This window comes from Solenopsis invicta, chromosome 13 (assembly GCF_016802725.1).
Source record: "Solenopsis invicta isolate M01_SB chromosome 13, UNIL_Sinv_3.0, whole genome shotgun sequence".
Lineage (NCBI taxonomy): Eukaryota > Metazoa > Arthropoda > Insecta > Hymenoptera > Formicidae > Solenopsis > Solenopsis invicta.
The window spans coordinates 5,850,030-5,862,256 of record NC_052676.1 but is presented as its reverse complement, the minus strand read 5'-3'; positions in this window follow the sequence as shown (position 1 = coordinate 5,862,256).

Here is a 12,227-nt window from a genome sequence, read left to right as displayed (position 1 = left end):
CGCGATATTTTCATTAGGGACGATACGTATAGTTATTATTTTTTCGTGGTTTTCTTAGGACGGGATTGAATGGCAGTCGAGAGCCTGGAAATGTATCTCTGTGGCATCCACTGGCAAATGGAACTTTTTGCCTTACTAATTTCTATTATTCGTACAAAAAACTGTGAATAACAACATAACTGTGCATCGACAGATTTAATCAGTGAGTAATTTTTGTCGAAACGATCACATCGAGAAGAATACTTAATTAATTTGAAATTTATAAAACGTGTCTTTTTTTTAGAAAGTCAAGTGATGGATATATAATATATCGACGTGACTTCTTCACGTTCTTCATTTTGAACTTTTAATAAACTTTCCATAAGAATTTTAACGTAAACTCTGAATGTAAACGGTTATTCGGGCAAACTCACTCACCTCTGCATCATTGCTGAACCTAATAACGGGAATAGTTTCGAGACGTAAGCGAAAGTTCCGGCCAGCATTTTAAAATGCGAGTCCGCTGCACTCTGCGCGAGAATAAACATACGACGAATGCATCGGGACGGCTGTTCGTCTTCGGCCGGCATTCCCGTGCGTCGTTTCGCCCCGTTGCCGCACTTTTACCCCCGAAAGGAGAGCGGGACCGGTAAAATACTGACCGGGGCAACATTTCACGGACGGATCGCGTCCGTGACCGGCGCGCGATACGATCGTCGCATTTCCCGTGGACGCTCATATATAAGGCGAACTTATGCCGAGCGTAAATTCCCGGGGCCACGAAGGCGCTATCTTATCGCGGCCGCGGTTTGCAAGGCGCCGATAGAGACCATGCCCCAGACATTATGCGAGATTGAAAAACCTGAGAGGCTTCTTTCGACCGTTCGTCGGACTTCCGGTCAACCGGCGGACCGGTGAACGGCGAACGGCGCTCCTCGATCTCTCGAGGGTCGTCTCCACGAGATCGAATTCGCGGATAAGTCATCTCGCGGAGGGCAAGTCAGGGGAGATCGGTGAGATCACTACTTTTGCGTAGAGGAATCTTTCCTCTTCACGCTTTCCCAGTTCTGTCGAAAAATATAAATTTCTTTATGTTAAGTCAGATCGCGTATTGGTAGAAAGGTTCACATCGAAGTTTTAAATGGAAAAGGGGTTTAAAGTTAGCTAATGTTTGGAAAATGTGTTACACGATAAAATTATGTAGATGATAATAAATAATATAATGTTTATGGAATATGGCTTATAAAATTACCATCTCTATATTTAGAGTACAATTCAAAATTATAAAAAACTATGTATCGGTCATTTCGACCGTGAGAATTTTAAAGGAGCCCCACTCAAAAATTTCAAATAGACGCCTTTCTTCCATGTTGTTGTATATCATTTGAAAGGACGTAAAAACAGAAAATCTTTAGCTCATAACGGAGGTTGATACGTTGACCCATTAGAGTTTAGGATCAAAGTTTAAAAAAAGCCAGTTTTCAAAAAATTGTTACTCCCATTCGGAAAATCTTAAAAAAAAAACATTTGAGGTGTGCAGATGTTTTTTGTTTTAAATTCCTTCCTCTGCGTATAAAATAGTACGGTTTTTTATAAGTTTGAGCTGTTTTCAAAATTAGGAATAGAAGCAATTTTTATAAACACTCTATATAGGAATAATACGGATACAATATACGTATGATATTGTACATGATACACAAAATAATATATAGAAATAAATATAGAAATTAATATGATTTAATAAAGATGAAAATAGTGTATCATTGAAATACAAAAACGATATACATATGAAAGTGAATATGTTGATTCATATTGATCTTAATCATTAGAAAATAGAAGAATTTTTCTATTTTTTAAATCTTATAGCTTCTTCTTGAATAAGATTTATTATAATTTATTGTATTTCTTGGCTCAAAACATGGCACTTTCAGTATCATTATAGTGACTTCTTATTTTGTAAAAATTAATGAAGATTTTGAAATAAAAGTAAAAAAAGAGAACCAGTTGCCAAGAATTGTATGTATCAAACACCAAGAATCATCTCGGTTGTCTTCGAGACAAATCCTTCAACATCTTCGTCACAAAGTAGGATCACAAGTTAGGATCAAGAGTAGCTACGATCGCAAGTAAAAAAGAAAGACAGCGAAAGAGAGAGAGAGGAGGAAGAGAGATAAGAAAAAGAAAGCGAAGAGCGGTCCATTCTCAAGACACTTCATCACGATTTAACGCTATAAAAGTCGAATAAGGTCCGAGATGCCGGCGTGATGCCCCGACGCCTCTTCCCCGCGGATAGGAAACAAAATGTCGTAAAATATCGAGAAAACGCGACGTCGCGTCGCTGCCGCCTCCTTTCTACCACGTTCCGGGTGACCGGGGGAAGGCAGAGAACGTCCCGGTAAATACAAATAAAAATGGAAAGCCGGCCGTAATGGCCGGTGGAAAGCATGACGCATACCTACAGCCGCGGCTGTTTCAAATTGATATTTCGAAAGTGCTTCTCCATACACATCTCCTACCCCTCGTATCGCAAGCACTCGCAGAGACACCCACACACGTACATACTTTATCGCGATTGTCCGCCTTCTCGCGCTTTCGTATCGTTCAACGATTCTAGAACACCATCTCCTTCTCTTCTTCGTAGTGTTTCCCAGACTCGGATACTTTTTTCTTCTTATTCTTCGCTCTCTTTTCTTCTTATCCATTTTCTACGGCTTCTTCTTCTATCGCTTCTTCTCATACTCTTTTCCTTCACTTTTTCTACTTTTTCCTCATATTTTTTCTTTTTCTAGTCTTTGTTAAATATTTCTTTTCTCTTTAACTTCAATCTTTCGAGTATTATTTTCGTTTTCATGTATCTTCTCTTTATCGTTTTCTTCAGTGCATTTCTTCTTTTCGTTTTTCCACACATCATTTTTCTTTAATTCTTCTGTCTTTTACGTTTCATTTCCTTGTTACCTTATTATATCTTCTTTTTCTTTTAATTTTCCTCAACATGCTTTCTTCATTTTTCTATCTTCTTTCTTCCCTCATATTTTTTTCTTCTCCTTTTTTCTCTTAATTTTTTTCTCTTTGACTTTTTGATAATGTTTGTATATTGTTTTCTCATTTTTCATATTCCTTGTCTTTCCGTTCCCTTTTTCTTCTTTCTAAAGCATCTATCGAGATCTACGGCTTGACCGAGCCTAATATGGAAACGATTTTATTTCCTTTCGCCTCCCCACTTTTCCGAGTTTATCGCGTCGGCTCGGAACCGGATGGGCAATTTCTTCGACCGTCCAGAAATATTGGACTACTGTTCTTTAAAATTTTACACAAGCGTCAATGACGATTTCACGCGGCGACTACTCAAGAATCTAAAAATTTCGAACCTTCGCGACGCGTGTCTCCTCACAAGCCACACCTTTCACGCACGTGTCGTTTCACGCATACGACACGCAGTGCACAATTATGCACGTGTATGTGTATGTATTTTCCTATATTATATGGCATGTGGGCGCATTGATACCCGCGCGCGTGTAAATTATTTTTCACGTAACAGCGAACCCCGATACAGGCTTAGGAATCCATGCGCCACCGGATATGCATCCGAAGTAAATATAATGCACTTCTTCTACCCCACCCATTCCTATTTTCCCCTCATTCTCCTCCCTTTTCCCCGTTCCTTTTTTTTCTCTGTTCTCGCCATTTTCGAGCGCGACAAAGGGAGGATTTGTCGCGAGGCGAAGCTCGACAAAACCTTACACCCCCACCCTCCTCGCCACCGGGCGACGCCTCGGCGAGCTTTCAGAATGTTATAAACGCGTGCGTGCACGTGCGATTCGTCAACGGTGTAACGCCGCGCCGCGCCGTGCTGTTCCGCGAGCGCCATTGTCGTCGTGGCGGATTTCGTGTTTCGTCGATTTTGTGTCATCGATCCGCCCGAGGCGCGAAAGAAAATTCAAGAGGGACGTATCCGCAATTAATGCCCTGACGTGCGGTCCGTTTATTTCCATTTTTGTCGAAATAAAATTTATCGAAACGAAAATTTGCAATGTTCCTTACGTGTCGATATATAAATAGAACACAATATAGCGGTTTTATTATGCCGCTTGAAGCACAGTGCTGCATTATGATCGGTCGAGAGTCGAGCGTTTCAGCATCGTCGCCGCCGTCGTTGTCGTCATCGTCGAGAAGAAGCGTCGTCTACTAAGCTGATTCGCGGCAATTAATCTGCCTGCAAACGAGAGCATTTTCATTTTCGCTGATGCCCGCCCTCGCAGACCAGCAGAATAATAATCCATCTTAAATAACCCGCGGGCTGAAGAAGAGACGCTCGAGAGGCAGCGCCGCCTCGTCTCTAAACGCCAGGCGGACGCCTGGAGTAATCTCGACGAAGGATTCAATTACCGGGTGCGAGAGCGGACGAGATTTAAAAACAGAAATTATGCTCGCCGTGACTCGTATTAGCGCGCGATCTCGCGTTCTTTCGCGAAAGGAGGCTGTTTCACCAGCTCCAGCGGGGTCTTCTGCGAATCTTTCCCGAAATCGTTCCTGAAGAACGTCGTTAAGTACCTTCGCGAGAATCAAGCAAGTCTTATCTAGGTATTTCGTGATTTCTATTGGACACTTCATAATCTCGATCTACTTTTTAAGATTTTCTTCAGCTCGAGTTTTTATCTGTAACGTAACCCCTTCTCGACCAACAAATTTACTTGGTTCTTAATTGTCTAAGATTGTTAATTCATCATATCTTATCCGGGCCTAGATCACATGCAATTAACGACTCACCGCCACCCAAACTATGTCAGATAGTTTGCAAAGTTAAAGCAACGTGATTCACGTGTATATATATATATATATATGTATTGTGTGTGTGTTTGTGTGTGTGTGTCGGAAGATAATAATGCACGTGATCTCATGAAGTCTGCTGGATTCATTTATTAAATTCCTTAAACATTCAGTCTTATTAACATTTAAGACTGAACACATTTACTGATCAGTTTCATTATTTAACATAGATAAATTTTTTACGTTACATTAAAGATTTACTCGAATACCATTTTGTAGGTCATATGTATTTTTTATCACACTTCTACTAAATTGAGATTGTTTTAATGAGAAACTCTTAAACAACTTTGTGAATAATTTTTCTTCGACGGAAATATTTATTGCACATTACTTTTACTCTAAGATTCAAAAACTTCAGACCTCAACTCTATTACATTTAACTTTATCTTCGTCCACGCCAACTCATTAACCTATTTTCCTGTGCTCCTTTCTCTCGTCTTATTCTTATCCGCCGAGGGACAGGAAACTAAGAGCCGATAGTTGTTTTCTGACACAATAGCCATGTCTAATTATTTCGGGATACTCGCCAACAATTGGCGGCGCGTTACACAATTATTTCTATCATTCCCAACGCTGGGAATGTAAAAGGGGCGCTTATCAGCGTAGAGAAGCACGCGCAATCGGGACGTGCAAAATGCGAGGACGAGGTCCGGAGTGGTTTGAATACAAATAAAGCGGCGGGGTGGAAGTGTTTCTCCCGATATGGGTGCAGGCGGCGGTAGCGGTGGTGGTGGTGGTGGTGGTAGAACGCGAAGTATAACCGGGGAGAAGTTGATATACCTTTGAAGAAGGGGACACGGGACCTTTGAGGGGCTTATCCGCACGTCTGCCTCCGAATAGCACTCGCGGATCCGAATCACATCGCCCGTGCCCGCGTCCTCTTAGACCCGGTCGGACGTGCGAGCTGGGCAGGCAAATCATTTTCCGTGCGGGGGAAAAAAAGGGACGCGCTTAATCCGAATGGAAATCCCCTCCCCCCCTTCTCCCACCCATATCCGTGTCCTTTCGATGCTTTCTCGAACTAATAATTCTATCGTTTCATCGCGCTCTGTCTTTATCGGACGCGAAATTTTCGAATCCTCTTGTTCGCCAGTCGCTTACGAAAAAAAATCTTGGGAAGAGTTTGAAAATTGGGTCAACACCTTGATCCTCATACGTTGAGTTGTAAATTCAAAAAGACAGTGCCACTGTCGTCGGGTCTTTATGTTTTGAAGATTTTAATACTTGGACAATCTTGGAAGATGGTCTCGCGTTTTCGTTACAACCGGTCTCCTGCCGAACTACTGATGTAGAATTTTATTACGGCTGAATGCAGAGCGAAGTAAGAGGGTGTTAATGAAAATGATGTACGTGTCGTACAAAATTAAACTCAACGATTGTAATTCTTTTGAATGCATAGATCGGATCTGCTCCTCTAGAGCCAAGCTCGGGGCTTCTATCGTTAAGTCCCCCGGAGCTCCGCTATATTGGACTCCCGCGCCATCGAGATCGGTAGACAGAGGCGTGGGGATTCCCAGCCTCGGCTTGGGAATGAGATAGGACTGAAGCGTAAAGAGGCCGTTATTGTGGGCGCTGGCGCGCGTCATTTGATCTGACACAGTAAGAGGAAGAGCCGCGGTTATGCATGCACCATTTCCCGGTGGAGCGGTGGTGACGGCGAACGTCACCGTCCCTCTCTCCCTGACCTCACCTAGAGCACCACGAGACGCCACGCCGCGTCGACGGGAAGGGGTGGGAGGGAGCGTCGAAGTTGCGCAATCCTCCACCGCCAGGCAGGCTGGAATTTACCCCGCAGGCCGGCCAACCTAATGGAAACAAGAAATTGCGGCAAACTGCGTTACCCACGCCTCGACGCTTTGGAAATATCGCACCAACGACGCCGGCTTTGGGATGAGGGGTTCGCCGCCAACGGCACGGGGCGCCTTGCCTCGTCTCTTCTCGGAGTTTTCAGAGACGCCTCGATGGGTACCTCAGCGGGTCACGCCGAGGGTCGCCAAGGGTCGTCGAGGGTCGCCCTAAGTGACGCAAATTGTTTGTGCAGCAATTGCCCGCGCGTTACGCCCTTAGTCTTGAAACTGCAGTATTTCGGGGTGTCCCGGGTACACATCCAATAGAGATACTAACAGTGAAAAATGTTTAGAGTTGATATCAGATAAGTTAGATATAATGGGAAACTAAAACTCATGTATCTCGGAGTTTACACTAAACATTATCGAGCGGAATATCGTCGAATTATCGTGAGGAAATAGAGGGAAAGAGCAACGTTGGGACGCTTTGTGAAACGTCGCAAGATATCTAAACGTAGAAACGGGTCAGCCCCAGGAATAGGAAGAGCATAGCAATCGCGCGTGTTTATTTAGCATCTCTGATAATCGAGTTATCGTTCACTCGGCGCTGCTTTCTTTCCATTCGATTCGACGATTGTGGAGAAACGCGCGGCGATACTTTCGAGAGACCGAGCACTCCTGGTGCAATTTATCGCAGCGGCACTCGGAGGAATTCCGCGTGTTTGCGAACGTCGTTTCGCTCGGTAACTAACGAGTTTAACTCCCAGTCGACGTGTCGATGTATCCGAGAATGTAATCACGAGCGTAATTGATATATTATTTTCTCTGGATACAATGAACGAACAGAGAGAAGCAACTGTCACAGGAAGTTGTTCAAATTTATTCGTAATAGTCTATCGAAATAGAATAATTTTTGCAGATTAAAATTTAGACGCACAAATACATAAACAAATTCTAACTTTGCTTTAAGAGTAGAATTTCTTGTTTAAAAAGTTCTATCTTTTTTTTTAATAGAGCTTATTTAATAGATTTTTTATTGTTACGTTTAAGGGGTTACACCACAGTAGAAATTTCAAAAAATCGATTTTTTTTTATTGGCTTAAAAAATCCTTTAAACCCTCTAGAATAAGAGACAAACGGTTTTGTATCTGCCAGAAATCGTTTTCATTGAAATTTTGAGCTCTTTCTCGACCCCTCCCGACTGCTTCAAAACGACTACTTGCGGTAAATACGACACCTGCTTGTCGGGTACAGTATTGTCTTACCATTTGATTTTTAACTTCTCTAATACACTAATAGATGTTGTTAGAAATATTTTCAAGCATTTTAAACACAAAGTACGTTAGTACTTTGATGTTGAGAGAAGACGTAAATTTTGCGTGGAAGTTATTCGAAATCACGATTTTCTTTTGCAGTGCTAATTTTTCACACGTTATTTGTAGCCTTGCTGTATTCAGAAACATTAGAGATATTATTTTATACTTATTCTTTAAAGGATAAAATGTTTTTAAATGCAGGAAAATTCTAAACGATGGAAAATACAAAATATAAAATTTTACAACCAAATATTGTTTGTTTTTTAAACCAAATCATTTTTTTAAATTTATTTTGGGGCTAGCCATATTACTATCACTTTTCTTCTTCCATCAATTATGCAGTGCGTCACATTTTTATAAATCACGTGCTAAATAATAAATATTTCATTACTTTGAGTCTAGAATCTGTTAAACAACACTTTAACAAATATAATCGTTCAAGTTTCAATATAAAATATTGATTATTAACAAAGTTATTCAATAAAATAAAAATTGGTGCCATATTATCTCCTTCTCTTTTATTGGAAATGCGCGTTCCAGATATGTATTGAACTCAATGGGTCAACTTTCTTTTTACGACTTACTAATGGCAAGAAGTTATAACTGTTGTATATGAAGTTTTATCTCGTTTTACGCTTTCTTCATAAAATTTATACAATTTAAGTTCCAAATAAATTAAGATAAATGAATATAATGTTACATTATTCTCTACTCGACATATAAGCAATAATGGATCCAATTGTAGATGATTCTTACTCGATATCGACATACAATTTATCGTAGAACAGGCTTTAGGCCGACAATCTCATCCACAATTATGAAGTTTGTTTCGCCCGACCAAAACCCGCCGCAGGAGCGGCAAGGCCGGAGGAAAATCGGCGGGGCCGAAGCAGAACAAGGAGGCAAAATCCATCTGGTGATTTCACAGGCAATTATGCCGCGTCGTCGTGGACGGGCGCGGATGGCTTACTCTTATTTAACGCCAATGTGGGCGCGCGACGCACGCCTCGCCGACCACCGGCGCCAATCGCTCGCTCGCCCGACCGCCATCCCATTTGCGCGAAATTGTCAATGATAGAATGGCACGAGAGATCGAAAACCCCTGCATTCAGCGCTTCCCCTCTCCCTGCGGCATTCTTCTTTTTCCTCCTCTTTCTCCCTTTCTCTCTCCTCCTTTCTTCGTTCTTTTCCGTTTCAAAAACCAACCGCGCGATGAATTTCTTCTTTTATCAGTTTAACCGCTACAATAAATATTCGCATACAAATCACTCGTTTTCCGATTTCGAAGAGCCTCGTATGTGACATTTAAAGTTATAGAGTAAAATAATTGCGACGTTCTTTGGTTTCAAAAGATATTTGGAGTTGTAGGACTAAACCATCTTATAAAAAATAATGTTTACCCAATAATATGTCGAAACCATCGAAGATTTCTTTCTCTTTTCGTTTTCAATATTGTTGTGTAAGTAAAACCATGTATCTTAAATCATAAAACTTTAATTATTCGATCATCCGACTGATTTTACAACTGTTTAACGACTAGATATCTCCACACGAAGACGTCTATCTTTTCCAAGTCGATGTACATTTGGAAAAGACAGACGGACGGAACCGTGGAAATGTTCTTCATCGGAGAGACAATTTCTGTTTGTCCTATTTTGAAAATTTACAATCGGGATTCGTCGCAACAACTTGCGACAACTCTCGGATTTAATATCAACGCGCTCGGCGTTATGAGATTACGTCGTGGCGGAATCGCAATGCGTTTCTTGTCAAGTCTTCGTAATTTCGCGTACGAGTTGTCGCTGCCTGTCGTTATAACGCCGCGGAATTGCGCCTAAGGTAATCGCAGCAGCAGCAGCAGCCCCGAAGAAGCTGTCGCGCTCCTTCTTTCACCGTCGCGCAGAACTTCTTTGCGTAGTGTGTACTTCTTCGCACCCAAAGGGCCCAAAGCGAAGGACGCAGACAAACTTATCCCCTCCTCTCTTTCTTTCTCTTTCCCTTCTCCCCCCCCCTCCCCGCCCCCACGATTATTCTCGAAAGAATTGGCCCGGAAATCACGGCGGTATTGTAGCGATTTCTTTCAAACGAATTTTCTTTCGCACAAGAAGAATCTCATTTTCCTTACCGAGAACTGTCGAAGGTTGCCAATATTATCCTACTAATCGGACCTCCAAATGCTGTTATTACTCAGACCTTAAACAATGGTTTGAATAAGTTATCCCGGTTGATCTAATTTATAGAATTGTCAAAATGTCTATCCTTGCCTAAAGTTTCAAATTTTTTTGAGCAATCGCACTTTACACTTCCGTCCAGCGCTGCATTCTTGGTGAAGCTGTAATAGAAGAAGAATGCCGATTCTCAAGATCTCCATCCGTTTTTTCAATATCGGCTAGCCTATTTCGCCCGAGGTCCCCTCTTCTTGCCTAAATAACAGTCTATTTCCTTTATATCGCTGCGCCAATGTACACAAGCCCTCCCCCTTACTAGCCCCGGATTCTTCCTTCCTTCCTTCCTTCCTTCGTCCTTTTTCGAGGACGGCAATTTGTTGCCGGGCGCGAAGTCGAGTTTTCCCGAATGTCGCCAGCGCGAATGGGATTAGCGCGGCGAGAAGCGGTAATCAGGAATAAAAATGCGTCAACCGGCGGCATTTACGCTAACTAATCTCCTTCGGCGGGCGGAGAGGCGCTAACGGAGTTAGCAGGCTTCGTCGCCCAACGGCTCTCTCTCTCTCTCTCTCTCCCCTCTCTCTCTTCGCGTTGCTCGACCGTCGCTTGTTAGTCGGGTAATTGGCCATTTTTATGCTAAGCAGAGCCTCCTCTCCTCGTCGTCGTCTTCGCCGTCGTCGTCGTTGTCGTCGTTGTCGTCACTGCCGTCGTCGTCGTCGTCGTCGTCGTTGCGAGCATCTCCTCGCGCCGCTCGTCTTTCTTCCGCCATTTCACGGCTTAATCCTGCGAATGGTGCTATCCAGAGGCCCCTTTCGGCCATGTTCATCATGCAAAAGAGCACGTCCTTTGGCCGCGGATACAAAAGGCCATCGCGCGAAATTGACAAAACGTGCAGCACCCGGCGTGATTTCATGGCGATGACAATATGGCGACGTTGCACGTTCTATATTTTCGTGTTAACACTAGCAAACTCATTATCTGTCGGCGCGCGATGTGCTCATAGCCTCGGTTGACGTCCACGTTTCCTCCCTCTCCCAACCGAGCGTAAGCGCGAAGCGTAATCCGGATGCTCGCGCGGCCTCCCTCCGGCCACCCCCGCGAAACTGCGCCGCGACTCTCCTCGTGCTCGTCGACTTAGCGCCAGCAACTTTTCGTATTAATAATCGGTATAATAATTAGTATTTTCACGCGCGACTTAGCAGGAAGGACGCGCCGGCGTCGACGTCGGCGTCTCTCACGGGGCGAAGGGGTAAGGGGGCTGGGAAGTTCGTCTAAGATCTTGATTTTAAGTTCGCCGGGGCGAAGGAGGCGCATATTTCACCGCGCTAATGTCCCGCCAGATAAACTACAATATTAGCTGCCTTCGCCCGTGATTTAATTTAACTTTGCCCCGGCGCGACATCCGCCTCCTCGAGCTTGCGCCCCCGCGAGCTGCCGTCGTGGTTCGCCACCGCGGGTTTACCCGGTAAAATCTCTAACCGTGAGTTACGTTCGAACGAATGTGGATTCTCATTCGAGATCGATTTCTCGAAGCCGAAGAATGCGCGGCAAAAGGGAGACACGACTATCGAAACGCGTCTGATGTCTCGTTTAATCATCGTCCCAACTGTTTATGAATATTTTACCGCGTCGTATCTATCTCAAGCGATTTGCAATTAAAATATCTGAAAGAAAAGAAAACAATTTTTGGTGTAAATTTATTATTTTATTATATTGTTTTAATACCAAATATATTTTTGCAATTTTCTTCAATCCCTGTGAGACAAGATTTCTTTTATTTATACACGGCCCAATTACTTTATTTTACTTTGAATTATATTGATCGTTATAACGACCAATTGAAAGAATGGTTAACTCTGAAACACAGTACATAGATCTAGGAAACTCACACAATATTTCGATTGCTTGCTGTATAAAAAAGAAATGAGTAAGAAAGTTTAGGGAGGAGGTAGAAATCTTCACGGCAGTAAAATTTTTTTGTCATCACATATTTTCCTCGTTACATAATAATATTTTTAAAAGGAATAACATTGCCATAATTTTTTTCCTAAAAATATCATTTTTTAACGATATTATAAAATCCTTAAATATGTTCTTTGTTGCAAAAATGTGATTTAATTAAAGAAATGGAATTTTTTTTAATTTTTTATTTT